This window comes from Balaenoptera acutorostrata, chromosome 3 (genome assembly GCF_949987535.1).
Source record: "Balaenoptera acutorostrata chromosome 3, mBalAcu1.1, whole genome shotgun sequence".
NCBI lineage: Eukaryota > Metazoa > Chordata > Mammalia > Artiodactyla > Balaenopteridae > Balaenoptera > Balaenoptera acutorostrata.
In genome coordinates, this window is record NC_080066.1 from 9084299 (window position 1) to 9108227 (window position 23929).

At 38.6% G+C, this 23929-nt stretch overlaps 3 pseudogenes; all 3 read right to left on the reverse strand.

Annotated features, from left to right (window-relative positions):
* Positions 1–1720: 1720 nt before the first annotated feature.
* Positions 1721–10643, reverse strand: LOC103008210 (non-histone chromosomal protein HMG-14-like; annotated as a pseudogene).
* A 1493-nt stretch (positions 10644–12136) lies between these two features.
* On the reverse strand, positions 12137–13192 carry LOC102998389 (vacuolar protein-sorting-associated protein 36-like; annotated as a pseudogene).
* Positions 13193–17666: 4474 nt separating this feature from the next.
* The window catches only part of LOC130707467 (coiled-coil domain-containing protein 3-like), a 76772-nt pseudogene continuing 70509 nt past the window's right edge, over positions 17667–23929 (reverse strand).

Genomic DNA, 23929 nt, shown 5'->3' on the forward strand with positions numbered 1-23929 from the left:
AATTGTGGCTCACGGGCCCAGTTGCTCCGCAGCATGTGGGATCTTCCCAGACCAGGGCTCGAACCCGTGTCCCCTGCATTGGCAGGCAGATTCTCAACCACTGCGCCACCAGGGAAGCCCCTCACAGTAACTTTTTAAAGAAAGAACTACTTGGCAGTATCAAACAAGGCCAGCTGCCCTAAATTAAAAATTTTAAACATTTAGTCTGGTTCTACACTGAAGAGAGCTCTCTGATATCTGGAGAAGTTTTTCTTTTCCTTTTGGAAAGTGAAGCATTTTGTTCTCTGAGTGATTGGATATAGGCATAGATTTTGAAATGATTACCACAGTAAATTTAGACTATTCATTTTTCTTTTTTCTTGTGAAACGAACTTTTAAGATTTACTCTCTTAATTTTGAAATATGCAGTATCCCATTGTTAACTATTGTCACCATGCTGTATATTACATCCCCAGGACTTACTTATCTTATAATAGAAGTTTGTACCTTTTGACCACCTTCATCCAGTTTGCCCACTTTCATCCAGTTTGCCCACTCCCAGCCCCTGCCTCCGGAAACCACCAATCTGTTCTTTGTATCTATAAGTTCAATTTCTTTTTAGATTCTTTCTATAAGTGACGTGATACAGTATTTGTCTTTGTCTGACTTATTTCACTGAGCATAAAATCCTCAGGGTCCATGCTTGTTCCAAATGGCAGGATTTCCTTCTTTTTTATTGTTGAATAATATTCATATATATGTGTGTATATATATGTATGTATTTGTATACACATCATATCTTCTTTATCCAGTCATCTGTTGATAGACACTTAGATTGTTCCCATGTCTTGTCTATTGTAAATAATGCTGCAGTGAACACGGGGGTACAGATAGCTTTTCGAGAGAGTGATTTTTTTTTCTTTCATAATTGAGATTTTATTGGTTGTTTTGAGGATCAGTGCACAGACATTTCAATTTGTCCACAATTCTTAACATACATACCAAAAATCTAAAAAATTATGTAGTTGCGATTCTTTTCTAAACAGTTATTCCAGTGACTTTCCAGCTTAAAATTTGGAGGCAAATTTTTCTTAACAGGATATCAAGTACCAACATCTTCAAATATTGGTATGTTGTTACATCGTAAGTCCCACTAATTCACAATTTAATATCATATACTCTACATAGTCAAATTGTCAATCATTCACAGCACATTAACAAAGTTACTAGGAAAACTGGACTGCCACCACCAAAGATGTTACAGAGCGCACAAAATTCTGCCCAGGAGAGCCAAGATCAAGGGGTGAGAGGTTCGCTTTAGGAAACGATTCTACCAGAAACAACACGGGAAGAGAAGCAATTTAAAGTGTTCAGGACATTAAATGCACAACTGACGCCAAACTGCCATTTAATGTGCTTTGTATTATAGGATATAAAGGCTACCCCCCCCCCATCTATGGAATGTTAAGCTGACACCCAAGACAATCAAAGCCTCCCATATTCAATATCCCACGATTTTCTGGTTGTACCAAAAAATAACCAACCAGCAAATGATTTCACCTCTTAAAAATAAAAAAAAGCATTTACACTTAAAAAATGGGATGAGGTGGGATTCCCTCCTTTTAAAAAATGTTTCTGGAACTACTAAAAAACTTGCATTTACAAAATAGTTGATAAAAATATTCCTCTGGATTGTACAAGAAGGGATACAGGGACCACTGATAGGACCAGGTGTATGGTATTAATCAGACTTGGCTTCTTTCTCTCCTGCTTTATCAGAGGCTGGGGGCTCCTCATTTTTAGTTTCTCTGTTTTCCGCAGGTAAGTCGTCTTCAGTCTCTTGGTTAGCCCCTTCGGCCTGTTTTCCCTTTGCTCCCCTCTTCTCTTTTGTTTGCACTTTTTTGTCTGAAGATTAATCCTTTCCTGCCGCCTTTTTTGGGCTTCGTTTCCACTTTTGCAGGAACCGGTGTAGCTGACAACCTCGCCGATCTCCTCCTGGGCTCCTCCTTCGCCGCCCCCTCGGCGGCGCTGACCTTTCGTGAAGCTGGGCTGCCTAGCCGCTGCCTCTCCTCCTGCTGCCCGAGCTGCTGGGGACCCGCTCGAGATAGTGATTTTGTTTCTTTTGGATAAATTCCTATAAGTGGGGCTGCTGTATCACATGGTAGCTCTATTTTTAATTTTTGGAAGAAACTCCATACTGTTTTCCATAGTGGCTGCACCAGTTTACATTCCCATCAACAGTGCACAAGGGTTTCCTTTTCTCCACATCCTCTCCGGTACTTATTTCTTGTCTTCTTGATAATAGCTATTCTAACAGGTATGAGGTAACATCTCATTGTGGGTTTGATTTGCATTTCCTGATTATTAGTGATGTTGAACACTTTTTCATCTATCTGTTGTCCATTTGTATGTCTTCTTTGGAAGAATGTCTATTCAGTTCCATTTTTTTGGTTTTTTTATATTGCAGGTTCTTATTAGTCATCAATTTTATACACATCAGTGTATACATGTCAATCCCAATCGCCCAATTCAACACACCACCATCCCACCCCACCGCGGTTTTCCCCCCTTGGTGTCCATAAGTTTGTTCTCTACATCTGTGTCTCAACTTCTGCCCTGCAAACCGGTTCATCTGTACCATTTTTCTAGGTTCCACATACATGCGTTAATATACGATATTTGTTTTTCTCTTTCTGACTTACTTCACTCTGTATGACAGTCTCTAGATCCATCCACGTCTCAACAAATGACTCAATTTCGTCCCTTTTTATGGCTGAGTAATATTCCATTGTATAAATGTACCACGACTTCTTTATCCATTCGTCTGTCGACGGGCATTTAGGTTGCTTCCATGACCTGGCTATTGTAAATAGTGCTGCAGTGAACAATGGGGTGCATGTGTCTTTTTGAATTATGGTTTTCTCTGGGTATATGCCCAGTAGTGGGATTGCTGGATCATATAGTAATTCTATTTTTAGTTTTTTAAGGAACCTCCATACTGTTCTCCATAGTGGCTGTATCAATTTACATTCCCACCAACAGTACAAGAGGGTTCCCTTTTCTCCACACCCTCTCCAGCATTTGTTGTTTGTAGATTTTCTGTTGATGCCCATTCTAACTGGTGTGAGGTGATACCTCATTGTAGTTTTGATTTGCATTTCTCTAATAATTAGTGATGTTGAGCAGCTCTTCATGTGCTTCTCGGCCATCTGTATGTCTTCTTTGGCAAAATGTCTATTTAGGTCTTCTGCCCATTTTTGGATTGGGTTGTTTGTTTCTTCAATATTGAGCTGCATGAGCTGTTTATATATTTTGGAGATTAATCCTTTGTCCATTGATTCGTTTGCAAATATTTTCTCCCATTCTGAGGGTTGTCTTTTTTTTTTTTAACATCTTTATTGAAGTATAATTGCTTCACAATGGTGTGTTAGTTTCTGCTTTATAACAAAGTGAATCAGCTACACATATATACACAATTCCCATATCTCCTCCCTCCCGCATCTCCCTCCCTCCCACCCTCCCCATCCCACCCCCCCAGGCGGTCACAAAGCACCGAGCTGATCTCCCTGTGCTATCTGGCTGCTTCCCACTAGCTATCCATTTTACATTTGGTAGTGTATATATGTCCATGACACTCTCTCACCCTGTCACATCTCACCCCTCCCCATCCCCATATCCTCAAGTCCATTCTTTAGTAGCTCTGTGTCTTTATTCCCATCTTGCCACTAGGTTCTTCATGACCTTTTTTTTTTTTTTCTTAGATTCCATATATGTGTGTTAGCATACTGTATTTGTTTTTCTCTTTCTGACTTACTTCACTCTGTATGACAGACTCTAACTCCATCCACCTCATTACAAATACCTCCATTTCATTTCTTTTTATGGCTGAGTAATATTCCATTGTATATATGTGCCACATCTTCTTTATCCATTCATCCGATGATGGACACTTAGGTTGCTTCCATGTCCTGGCTATTGTAAATAGAGCTGCAATGAACATTTTGGTACATGACTCTTTTTGAATTATGGTTTTCTGAGGGTTGTCTTTTCGTCTTGTTTATGGTTTCCTTTGCTGTGCAAAAGCTTTGAAGTTTCATTAGGTCCCATTTGTTTATTTTTGTTTTTATTTCCATTACTCTAGGAGGTGGACCAAAAAATATCTTGCTGTGATTTATGTCAAGGAGTGTTCTTCCTATGTTTTCCTCTAAGAGGTTTTTTTGGTTTTTTTTTAAAAAGCATCCCCAGTGACCAATCTGTTGGATTCCTCTTATTAATTTTATTTATTTATTTATTTTTGGCTGTGTTGTGTCTTCGTTTCTGTGCGAGGGCTTTCTCCAGTTGAGGCGAGCAGGGGCCACTCTTCTTCGCGGTGCGCGGGCCTCTCACTGTCGCGGCCTCTCCCATTGCGGAGCACAGGCTCCAGACACACAGGCTCAGTAGTTGTGGCTCACAGGCTTAGTTGCTCCGCAGCATGTGGGATCTTCCCAGACCAGGGCACGAACCTGTGTCCCCTGCATTGGCAGGCAGATTCTTACCCACTGCGCCACCAGGGAAGCCCTCCTCTAAGAGTTTTATGGTGTCCAGTCTTACATTTAGGTCTCGAATCCATTTTGAGTTTATTTTTGTGTATGGTGTTAGGGAGTGTTCTGATTTCCTTCTTTTACATGTAGCTGTCCAGTTTTCCCAGCACCACTTATTGAAGAGACTGTCTTTTCTCCATCATATATCTTTGCCTCCTTTGTCATAGATTAGTTGACCATAGGTGCGTGGGTTTATTTCTGGGCTTTCTATCTTGTTCCATTGATCTATGTTTCTGTTCTTGTGCCAGTACCATATTGTCTTGATTACTATAGCTTTGTAGTATAGTCTGAAGTCAGGGAGTCTGATTCCTCCAGCTCCGTTTTTTTCCCTCAAGACTGCTTTGGCTATTCGGGGTCTTTTGTGTCTCCATACAAATTTTAAGATGATTTGTTCTAGTTCCGTAGAAAATGCCATTGGTAATTTGATAGGGATTGCATTGAATCTGTAGATTGCTTTGGGTAGTATAGTCATTTTCACAATATTGATTCTTCCAATCCAAGAACATGGTATATCTCTCCATCTGTTGGTATCATCTTTAATTTCTTTCAACAGTGTCTTATAGTTTTCTGCATAGAGGTCTTTTGTCTCCCTAGGTAGGTTTATTCCTAGGTATTTTATACTTTTTGTTGCAATGGTAAATGGGAGTGTTTCCATAATTTCTCTTTCAGATTTTTCATCATTAGTGTATAGGAATGCAAGAGATTTCTGTGCATTAATTGTGTATCCTGCAACTTTACCAAATTCATTGATTAGCTCTAGTAGTTTTCTGGTGGCATTTTTAGGATTCTCTATGTTTAGTATCATGTCATCTGCAAACAGTGACAGTTTTACTACTTCTTTTCCAATTTGTATTCCTTTTATTTCTTCTTCTTCTCTGATTGCGTTGGCTAGGACTTCCAAAACTATGTTGAATAATAGTGGTGAGAGTGGACATCCTTGTCTCGTTCCTGATCTTAGAGGAAATGCTTTCAGTTTTTCACCATTGAGAATGATGGTGGCTGTGGTTTTGTCATATATGGCCTTTATTATGTTGAGGTAGGTTCCCTCTATGCCTACTTTCTGGAGAGTTTTTATCATAAATGGGTGTTGAATTTTGTCAAAAGCTTTTTCTGCATCTATTGAGATGATCATATGGTTTTTATTCTTCAATTTGTTAATATGGTGTATCACATTGATTGATTTGCATATATTGAAGAATCCTTGCATCCCTGGGATAAATCCCACTTGATCGTGGTGTATGATCCTTTTAATGTGCTGTTGGATTCTGTTTGCTAGTGTTTTGTTGAGGATTTTTGCATCTATATTCATCAGTGATATTGGTCTGTAAGTTTCTTTTTTTGTAGTATCTGTGTCTGGTTTTGGTATCAGGGTGATGGTGGCCTTGTAGAATGAGTTTGGGAGTGTTCCTTCCTCTGCAATATTTTGGAAGAGTTTGAGAAGGATGGGTGTTAGCTCTTCTCTAAATGTTTGATAGAATTCACCTGTGAAGCCATCTGGTCCTGGGCTTTTGTTTGTTGGAAGATTTTTAATCACAGTTTCAATTTCATTACTTGTGTTTGGTCTGTTCATATTTTCTGTTTCTTCCTGGTTCAGTCTTGGAAGGTTATACCTTTCTAAGAATTTGTCCATTTCTTCCAGGTTGTCCATTTTATTGGCATAGAGTTGCTTGTAGTAGTCTCTTAGGATGTGTTGTATTTCTGTGGTGTCTGTTGTAACTTCTCCTTTTTCATTTCTAATTTTATTGATTTGAGTCCTCTCCCTCTTTTTCTTGATGAGTCTGGCTAATGGTTTATCAATTTTGTTTATCTTCTCAAAGAACCAGCTTTTAGTTTTATTGATCTTTGCTATTGTTTTCTTTGTTTCTATTTCATTTATTTCTGCTCTGATCTTTATGATTTCTTTCCTTCTGCTAACTTTGGGTTTTGTTTGTTCATCTTTCTCAGTTCCTTTAGGTGTAAGGTTAGATTGTTTATTTGTGATTTTTCTTGTTTCTTGAGGTAGGCTTGTATAGCTATAAAATTCCCTCTTAGAACTGCTTTTGCTGCATACCTTAGGTTTTGGATCGTTGTGTTTTCATTGTCATTTGTCTCTAGGTATTTTTTGATTTCTTCAGTGATCTCTTGGTTATTTAGTAACGTATTGTTTAGCCTCCATGTGTTTGTTTTTTTTTACGTTTTTTTCCCCCTGTAATTCATTTCTAATCTTATAGTGTTGTGGTCAGAAAAGATGCTTGATATGATTTCAATTTTCTTAAATTTACTGAGGCTTGATTTGTGACCCAAGATGTGATCTGTCCTGGAGAATGTTCCGTGCACACTTGAGAAGAAAGTGTAATCTGCTGTGTTTGGATGGAATGTCCTATAAATATCAATTAAATCTGTCTGATGTATTGTGTCATTTAAAGCTCTGTTTCCTTATTTATTTTCATTTTGGATGATCTGTCCATTGGTGTAAGTGAGGTGTTAAAGTCCCCCACTATTATTGTGTTACTGTCGATTTCCTCTTTTATAGCTATTAGCAGTTGTCTTATGTATTGTGGTGCTCCTATGTTGGGTGCTTATATACTTATAATTGTTATATCTTCTTCTTGGATTGATCCCTTGATCATTATATAGGGTCCTTCTGTGTCTCTTGTAACATTCTTTATTTTAAAGTCTATTTTATCTGATATGAGTATAGCTACTCCAGCTTTCTTTTGATTTCCATTTGCATGGAATATCTTTTTCCATCCCCTCACTTTCAGTCTGTATGTGTCTCTAGGTCTGAAGTGGGTCTCTTGTAGACAGCATATATATGGGTCTTGTTTTTGTATCCATTCAGCAAGCCTGTGTCTTTTGGTTGGAGCATTTAATCCATTCATGTTTAAGGTAATTATTGATATGTATGTTCCTATGACCATTTTCTTAATTGTTTTGGGTTTGTTTTCGTAGGTCCTTTTCTTCTCTTGTGTTTCCCACTTAGAGAGGTTCCTTTAACATTTGTTGTAGAGCTGGTTTGGTGGTGCTGAATTCTCTTAGCTTTTGCTTGTCTGTAAAGCTTTTGATTTCTCCATCAAATCTGAATGAGATCTTTGCCAGGTAGAGTAATCTTGGTTGTAGGTTCTTCCCTTTCATCACTTTAAGTATATCATGCCACTCCCTTCTGGCTTGTAGCATTTCTGCTGAGAAATCAGCTGTTAACCTTATGGGAGTTCCTTTGTATGTTATTTGTCGTTTTTCCCTTGCTGCTTTCAATAATTTTTCTCTGTCTTTAATTTTTGCCAATTTGATTACTATGTGCCTCGGCGTGTTTCTCCTTGGGTTTATCCTGTATGGGACTCGCTGTGCTTCCTGGACTTGAGTGGCTATTTCCTTTCCCATGTTAGGGAATTTTTCGACTATAATCTCTTCAAATATTTTCTCTGGTCCTTTCTCTCTCTCTTTTCCTTCTGAGACCCCTATAATGCAAATGTTGTTGCATTTAATGTTGTCCTAGAGGTCTCTTAGGCTGTCTTCATTTCTTTTCATTCTTTTTTCTTTATTTTGTTCCGCAGCAGTGAATTCCACCATTCTGTCTTTCAGGTCACTTATCCGTTCTTCTGCCTCAGTTATTCTGCTATTGATTCCTTCTAGTGTAGTTTTTATTTCAGTTATTGTATTGTTCATCTCTGTTTGTTTGTTCTTTAATTCTTGTAGGTCTTTGTTAAACATTTCTCGCATCTTCTCGATCTTTGCCTCCATTGTTTTTCCGAGGTCCTGGATCATCTTCACTATCATTATTCTGAATTCTTTTTCTGGAAGGTTGCCTATCTCCACTTCATTTAGTTGTTTTTCTGGGGTTTTATTTTGTTCCTTCATCTGGTACATAGCCTTCTGCCTTTTCATCTTGTCTATCTTTCTATGAATGTGGTTTTTGTTCCACAGGCTGCAGGATTGTAGTTCTTCTTGCTTCTGCTGTCTGCCCTCTGGTGAATGAGGCTATCTAACCATTTTTTTTTTTTTTTTTTTGGTCACTCATTCGGTAGCCATTTATTGAATGCTTACTGTGTGCCAGTCCTTACTCAAGGCTCTGAGGATGCATCCATGAACGAAGCAGATAAAAATCTCTGCTCCTGTGGAGCTTACATTTAAGATCTATCATAAGGGATGAGATTAGCTATAAATTTACATAAATTCAACCATACCTATCAGCAAAGTGAAAAGGACACATTTAAATAGTTTAATTATTGGTACTACAAAAGTCTACTGTTGATATGTAGTTTTTTATTATATATTCTACTTACTATATTCATAAAATATTCATACCCATGTATAACTCTACTGGCATTCGAATTGTAAGATTATATAGAGATTTTCAAGGACCATTTTGAGCGTGCTCAATTCCATCCTTAGCACAGCCCTAAAAACCCACCCACCTTCTGAGCTGTGACTCTATTGTACCACAATGGAAACTCTGAGACTGTTGGGTAAAGGAGAACCATTTTAAGTATTTGAGCATGAGAGTGACAGCATGATAAATCCATGGCTGGTTAGTTTAGTCTGGTAACAGGGAACAAGATATAGTACATTCACATAAACATACACAGTCAATCAACACATCAAGAATTTAAAAAAAGTTTGTGAGCCATTTCCCATTGTTTTAAAACAACTAAAATAGTAAGAGCTTGAGGTCATAAATATTTATAATCAACTCCGGATTATAAAATCTAAAAAAATCTTAACACATGGGCTTATTCTGACTAAAGGGTTACCATTTTAATCAATTTTTCAAAGAGTATTTAAAAAGAACACCTAGTTAAGAAAAAATCATTTTTAAATTTTGCAGTATTGGCAAAATGATTGATATACCTTAATACCAATCATTTAACACTGAAAACATTCTTGTACGATGTAAAAAAATTTTTGACAGTATGTGACTAGAAATATTCCATTACCATAAAGCTACAAACAGATTTATGCTCCTAAGAGCAAAGTTAGAAAAGCAAAAATAATACTATAACACTGTTAAGCACCAAGACAGAACTTTTTTGCACTTAGGGCCTGATTGGTTGTATTTAAACATAACCTCTACCAAAAAGGACCAGAATGACACCTTATTTGGTAAAAACAAAGAAAAAAAAGGATAAAAATATACACACTGAGGTCTGGAAACTGAAGAATGCCCACTTTAAAACAATAAAATCAATCATACCTGTTTTTTAACTAATGTGACATTTGCAAAATATATCCATATCACTTTTCTTCCTCTTTAGTTCACTTTTACAATTCAGACTGCTCCATTTTTGTTAATGTGTTGTCACACTAGTGTAAATAAATATTCTGAATTATAGGAGTTTGCCATAATGAATCCAGACCATTGGAGCCAGACCCAGTAGCTCAAACAATCTTAGTTGCAGCTCACTCCAACTAGTGAAACACATTATTTATCTGTGTAGTTTTAAAAAACCTTAGCTAGATGAGGTGTGTGTGTGTGTGTGTGTGTGTGTGTGTGTGTGTATGTGTGTGTGCGTGTGTGCCTGTACACATACAAGTTTGCCAGGGCAGTGGGAGAGTAAGTGCATCCCAGAGAGAGGAGTGACATACAAGCAACCGTACACAATGGCCCGAAAGACTTGGGCAGCCAGACACCGAATTTCCCCCCGAACAAACCTGAGGCTGAGCAATGGGGGAATTAAAGGATCTGTCCTCACAACGTGGAATCAGTGACAGGTTTGGAAAACGAAGGTTAAGGCAGGATGCCTCGGCCACAACATTCCCGTGACACAGGAGGGTGCGGAGCAGCGACAGGGAGCAGGCAGGGGTCGGGGACTGACTGGCTGCACTTGGAGGGATTCCCTGGGTCTGCAGCTGAGGACCCCTGGACCTTCCCCAAAGGGCATTGGCAGTGTCCCTCCACCTCTTAGCCAGGACGTCTCATGGATCCCAGGGTCTGAGCCTGGGTACCCCTGCCTCCCGGTCTCAAAGGTTCTCTCAGTACAGATACTATCCCTTCTTGAGGCTTGGCCAAAACCCATCAGTACCTTCCACTGCCAACTCAGTCTTAGAAAGGGGTTCTCCTTCTGTCTCTGTGGGGTCCCTGAGTTTGAGGTAATGCCAACGGACCATAGGCTGTGTGGCAGTAACAAAGTCAGGCAGTCCGCTGGAAAGCTCAAGCAATCTAGATTCAATATATTAGCCTGTTTCTGTTATCTCAGTAATACTTGTTAGCGAGATAGTTTCTCCACACAACTTATAATGTGTGGGGTAAAGGAAAAAAATATTGCTAGAATATGATAGAAAGATTTAAAAAGTTCAGCACTGAAACTCCTTCTTTAGGGAAGGAAAAGGAGACATATTATGTTCCCACTCTCTATTTTCCATCCTTGGCTTTGAGGTACAAGAGCACCAAGCTTCCTGTAAAGCGTGTTAAAGGTTCTCCCGGTCCCTCTACCCACAAAACAATCCTAGGGAAATCCTGAAGCGTCTACTTCCCAAATCTGTAACCATATCTCTGGGCATGTCTATACAGCTCTTTAATTCACTTTCAAAATCCATAGCATTTTTAAAACAAAATGACATAGTTGCATTCTTTAAATGCCAGCCATGAAATCATCACTTAAAAAAAAAAAAAAGAAACCAGTCAGATTATATATATGTAAGTCAGATAAAATTCTCTTTTTTAAATAAATAAATAATTAATTAATTAATGGCTGCGTTGGGGCTTCATTGCTGTGCACAGGCTTTCTCTAGTTGCGGCTACTCTTCCTTGCGGTGCGCGGGCTTCATTGTGGTGGCTTCTCTTGTTGGGGAGCACAACTGCTCTAGGCGTGCAGGCTTCAGTAGTTGTGACATGCAGGCTTCAGTAGTTGTGGCACACAGGCTCAGTAGTTGTGGCACATGGGCTTAGTTTCTCCACGGCATGTGGGATCTTCCCAGACCAGGGCTTGAACCCGTGTCCCCTGCATTGGCAGGCCGATTCTCAACCACTGTGCCACCAGAGAAGCCCTCTCTCTCTTTTTAAGGTGCTGTATTTGGTCTGCTGAAGACATGCCTATGGCTGCTTCTAAAAGCCCTTAAGGAGAGCCTCAGATGATATCCTGCAGTTGGATATTTTGCTCCAGTGTTGTCAGGTTCTTAAACTACACTGTAGGTATAAGTTGTTGCATGAAAATCCCCCAAAATGTGCACACTAAATACAGAGAAAAACCTCATTTATAATTCAGGTGAATTTTCATCTCACCGAAATAATGATCTAACCTGTCCAAACATGTAACTTCTCTCTTTTTTCCCCCATGAACTAAATCCTCTTCTTTAAAAAATGGTCAGGTTTGAAGATCAAGTTAAAATCCACCATATTTCAAGTTAAACTCTGAGGGTTTCTATACAACTGTAGCATGATTTCAAATTCATATTGGCATTCATCTTTCTATATATTCCTATATTTATCCTAAAGAAGCTTCCTGGATCATAATATTTACGTAGAAATTAAAAGCGTTTTATATTATACTGTGAAGTTCCAGTAAATTCTCAGTTTATCAGGGTTTACCCTTAGCTCAATGTCATACAACTTCTGCATGAGGCAAGTATACTGGTAACAAGTTATTTCAAATACAAAACTCTTAGCTCTGTGTCATAAATAAATTTGGGTAAAATTGCAAGCCTTCCACTGAATCATCTAGGCAAGAAGCAACCTTTCTTTAGCCAGGAGGACAGACATTCCCACAGGCTTAGCAAACTCTTCTGGTGTTAGAGATCCCTTTTCTGAAACCGTCTCCAAGGCTGAGGCCACCATTTACTCCTCCTTGTGGGACTGAAGTTCAATTACCATGATGCCGCTGTCAAACACACAGAGCCTAGGAAGTAATTTCAGTGCTTCCAGCATCTTGCATGCATTCACTAAATCTTCTGGGGAGAGCAATTCCATTCCTCGAGTTCGGTTTACTAAACAGTACACCTCCATGAGTGACATTATTCCCCCTCGTTCCTCCAAAGGCGCCTGCAATATTCCAGCCAGCTGTTTGGCCAGCTGCATGTGGTACTGTGTTCCTGAGCCATAGATTTCCCTGGTAACTGGGTTAGCTATTCCCATGCTCAGCAAATAGGATTTACACCTGATGGTCTCATCTTCTGTGATGTCACCTTGCTTGTCTTTAATCTTATTAGCAATGGATTTTGATAACACCACCAATTTCCTTAGCCTTGACCATTAGCTTGCTGAGGTCTTCGAAGGCCTCAGAAATGCTTTTGTCAGTTTCTTTTCTTTTTTCTTCCAGTTTCCTTTCAATACCTACAATTCCTACAGCCCTTATTCTTCCTGGCTGGGGTCCTCTATTTGCTCGTAACGACTGGGAGGGAAACTGGCATATTCTCCCATCTTCTCTGTGTTATTTCCTCTGATAAACGCCTGTAAAACTCAATCTGGCTGTGTTCTTTGAAGGAAAGCTTGATGTAGGAGTTCTTACTACTATGGAATGGGCCAGGTTCTTTGTTAGAAGGAGCTGGGTGAAGATGAACCACTATTTTGGCACTTTTCCCAATTCCAGCTGCCTGTTCTTCAATGAATACGATTTGGGAAAGAGGAATGGCCATGTAGCATTCATGATTTTTCTGATCTCTCCAAATTAGATGGTGCGTACTAAAAGGAGGGTCCCAGCATCAAATTTTATCTTCTCTTCGCCATCATAGATGTGCACCCTGCCTCAGTTCCATTTTTAAGTGGATCGTTTTTTGCCCTAATGAGTTGTGTTCTTTATATTTTTTGGATATTAACCCCCTTATCAGATATATGATTTGAAAATATTCCCTCCCATTCAGTAGGTTGCCTTTCATTTTGTTGATGGTTTTCTTTGTTACAAAGAAGCTTTTTAGTTTGAGGTCGTCTCACTCTTTACTTTTTGCTTTTGTGGCCTTTGCTTTTGGTGCCAAGTCCAAAAATTATTGCCAAGACCAACGTCAAAGAGCTTACTCCCTATGATTTCTTCTAGGAGTATTATGCTTTCAGGTATTACATTCAAATCTTTAATCCATTTTGAGTTGATTTTTGTGTATGGTAGAAGATAGTGATTCAGTTTCATTCTTTTGTATGTGTTCAGTTTTCCCAACACCATATTTTGAAGAGACCATCCTTTCCCCACTGTATATACTTAGCTCCTTTGGCATAAATTAATTGACCAAATATGTGTGTGTTTCTGGAATTTCTACTCTGTTCCACTGATCTATGTGTCTGTTTTTATGTCAATACCATACTGTTTTGATTACTTAGTTTTATAATGTATTTTGAAATCAGGAAGCATGATGCCTCCAGCTTTATTCTTTTTCAAGATTGCTTTGGCTATTTGGGGTGTTTATGGTTCCATACAAATGTTAGGATTGTTCTATTTCTGTGAAAAATGCCATTGTAAGGATCGCACTGAATCTATAGATTGCTTTGGATAGTTGGACATTTTAACAATATTAATTCTTCCAATCCAAGAGCACAGACTATTTTTCTATTTGTTTGTGTCTTCTTTTTTTTTTTTTTTTTTAATTAATTAATTAATTTATTTTTGTCTGTATTGGGTCTTCGGTTCGTGCGAGGGCTTTCTCCAGTTGCGGCAAGCGGGGGCCACTCTTCATCGCGGTGCGGGGACCGCTCTTCATCGCGGTGCGCGGGCCTTTCTCCATCGCGGCCCCTCCCGTTGCGGGGCACAGGCTCCAGACGCGCAGGCTCAGCAATTGTGGCTCACGGGCCCAGCTGCTCCGCGGCATGTGGGATCTTCCCAGACCAGGGCTCGAACCCGTGTCCCCTGCATTAGCAGGCAGACCCTCAACCACTGCGCCACCAGGGAAGCCCTGTTTGTGTCTTCTTTAAGTTCTTTCATCAGTGTCTTATATATTTCAGTGCACAGGTCTTTCACCTCCTTGGTTAAATTTATTCTTAGGTGTTTTATTCTCTTTGATAAAATTGTAATTGGGATTGCTTTATTAATTTCTCTCTTTGTTAGTTCATTGCTAGTGTATAGCAACACAACAGATTTCTGTATATTAATTTTGTATCCTGCAACTTTACTGAATTCATTTAGTAGTTCTAATAGTTTTTTAGTGGCATCTTTAGGATTTTCTATATATGGTATCACGTCATCTGTAACCTGACAGTTTTACTTCTTCCTCTCCAACTTGGATTCCTTTTATTTCTTGTCTGATTGCTGTGGCTAGGACTTCCAATACTGTGTTGAATAAACATGGCGAGAGTGGGCATCCTTGTTCCTGATCTCAGAGGAAATGCTTTCAGCTTTTCACCATTGAGTATGATGTTGGCTATAGGTTTGACATACATGGTCATTATTATGTTGAGGTTTGTTCCCTCTATACCCATTTTGTCGAGGATTTTTAACATAAATGGATGTTGAATTTTGTCAGTAGTTTTTTCTGCATCTATTGAGATGATCATATGATTTATTTTTCAATTTGTTAATGTGGTATATCACATTGATTTGCAGATATTGAACCATCCTTGCATCTCTGGAATAAATCCCCCTTGGTCATGGTGTAGGATCATTTTAATGTATTGTTGAAAATGTTAAAACCATTGGCTGAGCACCTACTAAAAGGCTGGAATGAGCCTGAATAGTAAAGAACAAAAGCTCAGTATGACCAGAGAGTAGTGAGCAAAGCTAAGAGTCAGGAGCAAGGTGAATGGTCTGAGATAGATCTGAGGAAGGTATGGATCAATGGCTTTTCAGGGATTATGAAGGCCATAGAAGCCCTTGAAAGGTTTACAAAGGGGATTAAGAAGACCTGATTTAACATTACAATAATCACTCTGTCTATGCTGTAGAAAATTAGTTGTAGAGGAAACAATTACAGAAGCAAGGAAACTTGTAGCAGGCTGTTGCAGCAGTACAGGCACTGGGGGCTTGGACCATGGTGGTGGTCTTGAAGAAGGAGAGAAGTGGATAGTTCTGGATATATACTGGTGACATTATGCTCAATGAAATAAGCCAGACACAGAAAGTCAAATACTGCATGATGTTGCCTATATATAATAATCTGAAAGAGTCAAACCCTTAGAAACAGAGAGTAGAATGGTGTTTACCAGGGGCTGGAGAGTAGGGGAAGTGGGAAAATGTTGGTCAAAGAGTACAAAGTTTAAAATATGCAGGATGTATAAGTTCTGGATGTCTAATGTACAGCCCAGTGACTACAGGTAAATATACTGTATTGTATACGTGAAATTTGCTGAGAGTAGTTCTTAATTGTTCTTAACAAAAAAGGTAACTATATGAGGTGATGAATATCTTAACTAGCTTGATTGTGGTAAACATTTCATGATGTATCTATACATATATGAAAACATCATGTACACCCTAAATATATAAAATTTTAAAATTATTCCTCAATAAAGCTGGGAGAAAAATGTGTCCGTAGGGATGTACCCTTCTCACCACAGGACATGATTTTATACCATTAAATTGAATTATTGAACCCAAGTTGAGGCAGGAAAATTCTAAGACAGCTCCCACAGATCCCCAACTCCTGGTATTTATGTTCTTTGTGTTGTCCTCCCTTTGGGTGTGTGTAGGACCTTGTGACTTCATTCTAACCAATGGAATATTGTAAAGGTGATGGGATATGACTTTCTTGATTAGGTTACACAAGACTGTAACTTACGTCTTACTTGTGGACTTTCTCTGCTGCCCTCTTGGCTTGTATGCTTTGAAGTAAACAGTCATGCTGGAGCAGCCCACATGGCAAGGAATTGAGGGCAGCCAACAGCCAACTAGGAACCAAGGGCCTCAGTTCAACAGCCTACAAGGAACCAATCTTACCAACAACCATGTGAGCCTGGAAATAAAGTTAAGCCTTCAGATAAGACCCCAGTCCTGGCCAGCTCCTCAATTGCAGCCTCGTGACAGTCCCTGAAGCAGAGAACCCAGCTGAGCCATGCCCAGACTCCATGGAAAATGTGAGATAATAAATGCATCTTGCTTTGAGGCAATAAAACAATGTGCATGTGCTATCTCACAGTTTTACTAAGTCATTAGTAATTACAGTTATTACTAAGTGTGTGGTACTTTGTTACATAGCAGTAGGTGGCTAACATATCAGTCTAAACTATTTGTATTTGTATCAGTTTACCGATGTTCAGAGGTGCTCCAGGTACCTCAATGTTTATCTTCTTACCCAGGGGGCTCCCCAAGATAATTACTCCTAAAGTGTTTATTCTGAAGATACCTATTTTACCTTCAGAGCAGTGACTTCTCAATTCTTGCTGCACATTATCATCATAGGGAAGGTGTTTTGTTTTGCTTATAGATATTCCCTATTTGGTAAGATAGTGTTCTAATGGAGTTTTGTTTACTATTTTATATATTTTCACATTACTTAAGAGGAGAAGCTTCAGGGTTTCCTCTTGACCTTCCTTGCCATACTAGCCTTAACTGCATGGTTCAGGGATCAAATGTGGGCATCCGACAGGTGCCAAGAATGTCTATTCCAACTATATACTTGGGAGCTGGGGAAAGTAGACACAGAATGGGTTCACAGACCCATGAGACTTACTGTGACAGAGACTTGGGCCAGAATACCATTTACTATGAGACACCCCCCTCCCCCAATAAGCATCTCCTCTGACTGTTAGCTCAGGGATAGCTCAGTGCCATCATCGAATCCTATTCAGGTTTTAGGATTTCCCTTTCTCTGGTGCACATTTACACTAGTGAGCACCTGTAGACACTAGGAAGATTTATCACATCCTGTAATGTTACCACAGGGTTTTCTTCAGGGTTTCTGATCTCCTCTTTAATCAAGGGCTCTATGAGCTCTCTCAGGTCTTGGAATCAGTTGAAGGGCCATGACTAACGTATAAGTAGAGACTCAAGGCAGGCCTCTGTTTCATGTATATATTGGGGTGGCCAAAAAGCTCGTTCGGGTTTTTCCCATACGATTTTTTATTTAATCCCCCCCCAACTTTTTTTTTTTTCACACACACACACTGTATTTTATTTTTACAAGAGATAAATAGACTGACACCAAGCATTGTACATGGATGACCACAACAAAAGCAACAATGATTGCAATTACCAAACATGAAACACACTCATACTATGTCATAATATTGACATTCAGTCCAGTAATCCTCCACTGTAACAGCTCCTTTACTTTGCAGTGAAAATTGATTTGTATATTCTTTGCCTCTGAGTCCTTGTGGGATTTTTTTTTTAATTCAAACAGAAAGTCACAAAAATTATACTCATCCTCATCAGTTCACTCAGTCCCATGTAATTAATTTTTTTTTCATCTTGATCTTTTGTTAGCACTTTTATGAGTTCATCAGTTTTTCATTACAGTTCTGAAAATGCTTCTTCATTCAGTTCAGCAGTATGGTCAGTTACCAGAAACCTGTACTTGTCAGAGTCTTTTCCATGAATTCCTTGAAGATGAAACCCTTTCATAGGAACATTTTTGTGAAAGCATCAGAGTACACCCAGAACTGTCTGTAAATGACAAAAGACATAAAAATGACCACGGTTAAAGATTTGATGAAAGTTCATAATAATGCAATTGACAAGGAAATTTAGTTATTTCTGAGATTTTAAAGTAATAACTAGAATTATGACTTATAACATTATACCAGAACATATAAGATTTTTAGAAATTTCATGTAATGTCTGAAACATTTATATTAACATATTTCCATACAAATAACCCAAAGAAAGTTCAGTATCAGTTGTTTTTTTGTTTTTTTATACTGTAGGTATATACTTATTCTTATTAGTCATCCATTTTATACACATCAGTGTATACATGTCAATCCCAATCGCCCAATTCAGCACACCACCATCCCCACCCCCCTGCATTTTCCCCCCTTGGTGTCCATACGTTTGTTCTCTACATCTGTGTCTCAACTTCTGCCCTGCAAACCAGTTCATCTGTACCATTTTTCTAGGTTCCACATACATGCGTTAATACACGATATTTGTTTTTCTCTTTCTGACTTACTTCACTCTGTATGACAGTCTCTAGATCCATCCACGCCTCAAAAAATGACTCAGTTTCGTTCCTTTTTATGGCTGAGTAATATTCCATTGTATATATGTACCACAACTTCTTTATCCATTTGTCTGTCAATGGGCATTTAGGTTGCTTCCATGACCTGGCTATTGTAAATAGTGCTGCAGTGAACAATGGGGTGCATGTGTCTTTTTGAATTACAGTTTTCTCTGGGTATATGCCCAATAGTGGGATTGCTGGGTCATATGGTAATTCTATTTTTAGTTTTTTAAGGAACCTCCATACTGTTGTCCATAGTGGCTGTATCAATTTACATTCCCACCAACAGTGCAAGAGGGTTCCCTTTTCTCCACACCCTCTCCAGCATTTGTTGTCTGTAGATTTTCTGATGATGCCCATTCTAACTGGTGTGAGGTGATACCTCATTGTAGTTTTGATTTGCATTTCTCTAATAATTAGTGATGTTGAGCAGCTTTTGATGTGCTTCTTGCCCATCTGTATGTCTTCTTTGGTGAAATGTCTATTTAGGTCTTCTGCCCATTTTTGGATTGGGTTGTTTGTTTCTTTAATAGTGAGCTGCATGAGCTGTTTATATATTTTGGAGATTAATCCTTTGTCCGTTGATTCGTTTGCAAATATTTTCTCCCATTCTGAGGGTTGTCTTTTCGTCTTGTTTATGGTTTCCTTTGCTGTGCAAAAGCTTTGAAGTTTCATTAGGTCCCATTTGTTTATTTTTGGTTTTATTTCCATTACTCTAGGAGGTGGATCAAAAAAGATCTTGCTGTGATTTATGTCAAAGAGTGTTCTTCCTATGTTTTCCTCTAAGAGTTTTATAGCGTCTGGTCTTACATTTAGGTCTCTCATCCATTTTGAGTTTATTTTTGTGTATGGTGTTAGGGAGTGTTCTAATTTCATTCTTTTACATGTAGCTGTCCAGTTTTCCCAGCACCACTTACTGAAGAGACTGTCTTTTCTCCATTGTATATCTTTGCCTCCTTTGTCATAGATTAGTTGACCATAGGTGCCTGGGTTTATCTCTGGGCTTTCTATCTTGTTCCATTGATCTATGTTTCTGTTCTTGTGCCAGTACCATATTGTCTTGATTACTATAGCTTTGTAGTATAGTCTGAAGTCAGGGAGTCTGATTCCTCCAGCTCCGTTTTTTTCCCTCAAGACTGCTTTGGCTATTTGGGGTCTTTTGTGTCTCCATACAAATTTTAAGATGATTTGTTCTAGTTCTGTAAAAAATGCCATTGGTAATTTGATAGGGATTGCATTGAATCTGTAGATTGCTTTGGGTAGTATAGTCATTTTCACAATGTTGATTCTTCGAATCCAAGAACATGGTATATCTCTCCATCTATTTGTATCATCTTTAATTTCTTTCATCAGTGTCTTATAGTTTTCTGCATACAGGTCTTTTGTTTCCCTAGGTAGGTTTATTCCTAGGTATTTTATTCTTTTGGTTGCAATGGTAAATGGGAGTGTTTCCATAATTTCTCTTTCAGATTTTTCATCATTAGTGTATAGGAATGCAATAGATTTCTGTGCATTAATTTTGTATCCTGCAACTTTACCAAATTCATTGATTAGCTCTAGTAGGTTTCTGGTGGCATTTTTAGGATTCTCTATGTATAGTATCATGTCATCTGAAAACAGTGACAGTTTTTCTTCTTTTCCAATTTGTATTCCTTTTATTTCTTTTTCTTCTCTGATTGCCATGGCTAGGACTTCCAAAACTATGTTGAATAATAGTGGTGAGAGTGGATATCCTTGTCTCGTTCCTGATCTTAGAGGAAATGCTTTCAGTTTTTCACCACTGAGAATGATGTTTGCTGTGGGTTTGTCATATATGGCCTTTATTATGTTGAGGTAAGTTCCCTCTATGCCCACTTTCTGGAGAGTTTTTATCATAAGTAGGTGTTGAATTTTGTCAAAAGCTTTTTCTGCATCTAATGAGATGATCATATGGTTTTTATTCTTCAATTTGTTAATATGGTGTATCACATTGATTGATTTGTGTATATTGAAGAATCCTTGCATCCCTGGGATAAATCCCACTTGATCATGGTGTATGATCCCTTTAATGTGTTGTTGGATTCTGTTTGCTAGTATTTTGTTGAGGATTTTTGCATCTATATTCATCAGTGATATTGGTCTGTAATTTTCTTTTCTTGTGGTATCTTTGTCTGGTTTTGGTATCAGGGTGATGGTGGCCTTGTAGAATGAGTTTGGGAGTGTTCCTTCCTCTGCAATATTTTGGAAGAGTTTGAGAAGGATGGGTGTTAGCTCTTCTCTAAATGTTTGATAGAATTCACCTGTGAAGCCATCTGGTCCTGGACTTTTGTTTGTTGGAAGATTATTAATCAGTTTCAATTTCATTACTTGTGTTTGGTCTGTTCATATTTTCTGCTTCTTCCTGGTTCAGTCTTGGAAGGTTATACCTTTCTAAGAATTTGTCCATTTCTTCCAGGTTGTCCATTTTATTGGCATAGAGTTGCTTGTAGTAGTCTCTTAGGATACTTTGTATTTCTGCAGTGTCTGTTGTAACTTCTCCTTTTTCATTTCTAATTTTATTGATTTGAGACCTCTCCCTCTTTTTCTTGATGAGTCTGGCTAATGGTTTATCAATTTTGTTTATCTTCTCAAAGAACCAGCTTTTAGTTTTATTGATCTTTGCTATTGTTTTCTTTGTTTCTATTTCATTTATTTCTGCTCTGATCTTTATGATTTCTTTCCTTCTGCTAACTTTGGGTTTTGTTTTTTCTTCTTTCTCTAGTTCCTTTAGGTGTAAGGTTAGATTGTTTACTTGAGATTTTTCATGTTTCTTGAGGTAGGCTTGTATAGCTATAAACTTCCCTCTTAGCATCCCTCACCCCCACCTCTCCGGGAGACCCTCCAACACTAGCAGGTAGGTCTGTTTCAGTCTCCCCTGGGGCCACTGCTCCTTCCCGTGTCCCAATGCACACACTACTTTGTGTGTGCCCTCCAAGAGTGCAGTCTCTATTTCCCCCAGTCCTGTCGAAGTCCTGCAATCAATTCCCACTAGGCTTCAAAGTCTGATTCTCTAGGAATTCCTCCTCCCGTTGCCAGACCCCCAGGTTGGGAAGCCTGACGTGGGGCTCAGATCCTTCACTCCAGTGGGTGGACTTCTGTGGTATAAGTGTTGTCCAGTTTGTGAGTCACCCACCCAGCAGTTATGGGATTTGATTTTACTGTGATTGCACCCCTCCTGCCGTCTCATTCTGGCTTCTCCTTTGTCTTTGTATGTAGAGTATCTTTTTTGGTGAGTTCCAGTGTCTTCCTGTCAATGATTGTCCAGCAGCTAGTTGTGATTCTGGTGTTCTTGCAAGAGGGAGTGAGAGCACGTCCTTCTACTCCGCCATCTTGGTTCCTTTCTCTTCCCATATGATCTTATGGAAAAACCCCGAATGAATTTTTTGGCCAGCCCAAATATTTATATGTACGTATTTAGTAGGAGGTCCATCAACTTTTCAGTCCTGGGAACTCCATGATCAATCATTTGGATGGCCTCTTTGGTCATGCTTTCTTTTGGTTAAACACACATTTTTTTCTCTTGAAGATGAGCACTGTGACATGGCCTTTGCACCCTAGGACCCCATTCTACACTGAAATCACAGGACTAGTTCAATGGCATCTCCCACATTCATCTCTCACCTTCTGAAGATGCCTTCACTTTTAAGGACAGTGACGCTAAAGACTTTTTCATTTTCGTTTTCTTTTTTCACAGCTTTATTGAGATATATTGACATACAACATTGTGTAAGTTTAAGGTGTACAATGTGTTGAACTTACATATTGCATATTGCAAAATGATTACACTTACATATTGCAAAATGATTACCACCATGGTGTTAGCAAACACCTCCATCACTTCACATATATACTATTACATTTTTGTGGTGAAAACATTTAAAATATACTCTCTTAGCAACTTTCACATATATAATACAGTATTATCTGTAATCACCATGCTGTACATTTCAGATCCCCAACTTATTCATCGTATAACTGGAAGTTTGTCTGTTTGACCAACATTTCTCCATTCAGTCCCCCCACCCTCCCAGCCCCTGGTAACAACCATCCTAGACTGTTTCTATGAATTTGAATTTTTGGACTTAACGTATAGGTAATATTATACAGTAGCTGTCTTTCTCTGATTTATCACAATTAGCATAATGCCCTCAAGGTCCATCTATGTTGTTGCAGATGGCAGATGGCAGATTTCCTTCTTTCTCATGGCTGAATATTATTCGTGTGTGTGTGTGTGTGTGTGTGTACATACCACATCTTCTTAATCCATTCATCCATGGACATAGACTGTCTGCATATTTTGGCTATTGTGAATAATGTTGCAATGAACATGGGAGTGCAGATATCTTTTCAAGATCCTGTTTTCATTTCCTTTGTATATACATCCAGAAGTGGGATTGCTGGATCATATGGTAGCTCTATTTTAAATTTTTGCACCAATTTGCATTCCCACCAACAATGCTCAAAGATTACCTTCTCTCCTCCTCTGTGCTAACACTTGTTCTCTCTTGTCTTTTTGATGATAGCTATTCTAACAGGTGTGAGGTGACATCTCATTGTGGTTTTGATTTGCATTTCTCTGATGATTATTGATGTTCAGCTCTTTTCATATAACTGTTGGCCATCTGTATGTCTTCTTTAGAAAAATATCTATTCAGATCCTCTGCACATTTTTTAATCTTTTTTTTTTACTATTGAATAGTGTGAGTTACATATAAAATTTGGATATTAACCCCTTATCAGAAATGTGGTTTGCCAATATTTTCTCCCATTCAGTAGGTTGTCTTTTCACTCTATGGATTGTTTTCCTTACTGTGCAGAAGCTTTTTAGTTTCGTGCAATCCCATTTGTCTATTTTTGCTTTGGTTGTCTTGCTTTTAATCACACCATGAAAAGTACTGCACAGACAATGTCAAGAAAAATTTCCCCTATGATTTCTTCTAAGAGTTTTACGGTTTCAGGTGTTACATTCAAGTGTTTAGTCCATTTTGAATTAAATTTTGTATCAGGTGTGAAATAAGGGTCCAATTTCATTCTTCTGTATTTGGTTATCCAGTTTTTGCCAACACCATTTATTGATGAGACTATCTTTTTCCCATTATGTATTCTTGGCACCTTTGTCAAAGATCAATCGACTGTAAATGCATGAATTTACTTCTGGACTCTCAATTCTGTTCAATTGGTCTAAATATCTGTTCTTATGCTAATACCATACTGCTTTGATTACTATAGCTTTGTAATATACTTTGAAATCACACAATGTGATGCCTCCAGCTTTGTGTTCTTGCACAAGATTGCCTTGGCTATTCAGGTCTTTTGTGGTTTCATACACATTTTAGGATTGTTTGTTCTATTTCTGTGAAAAA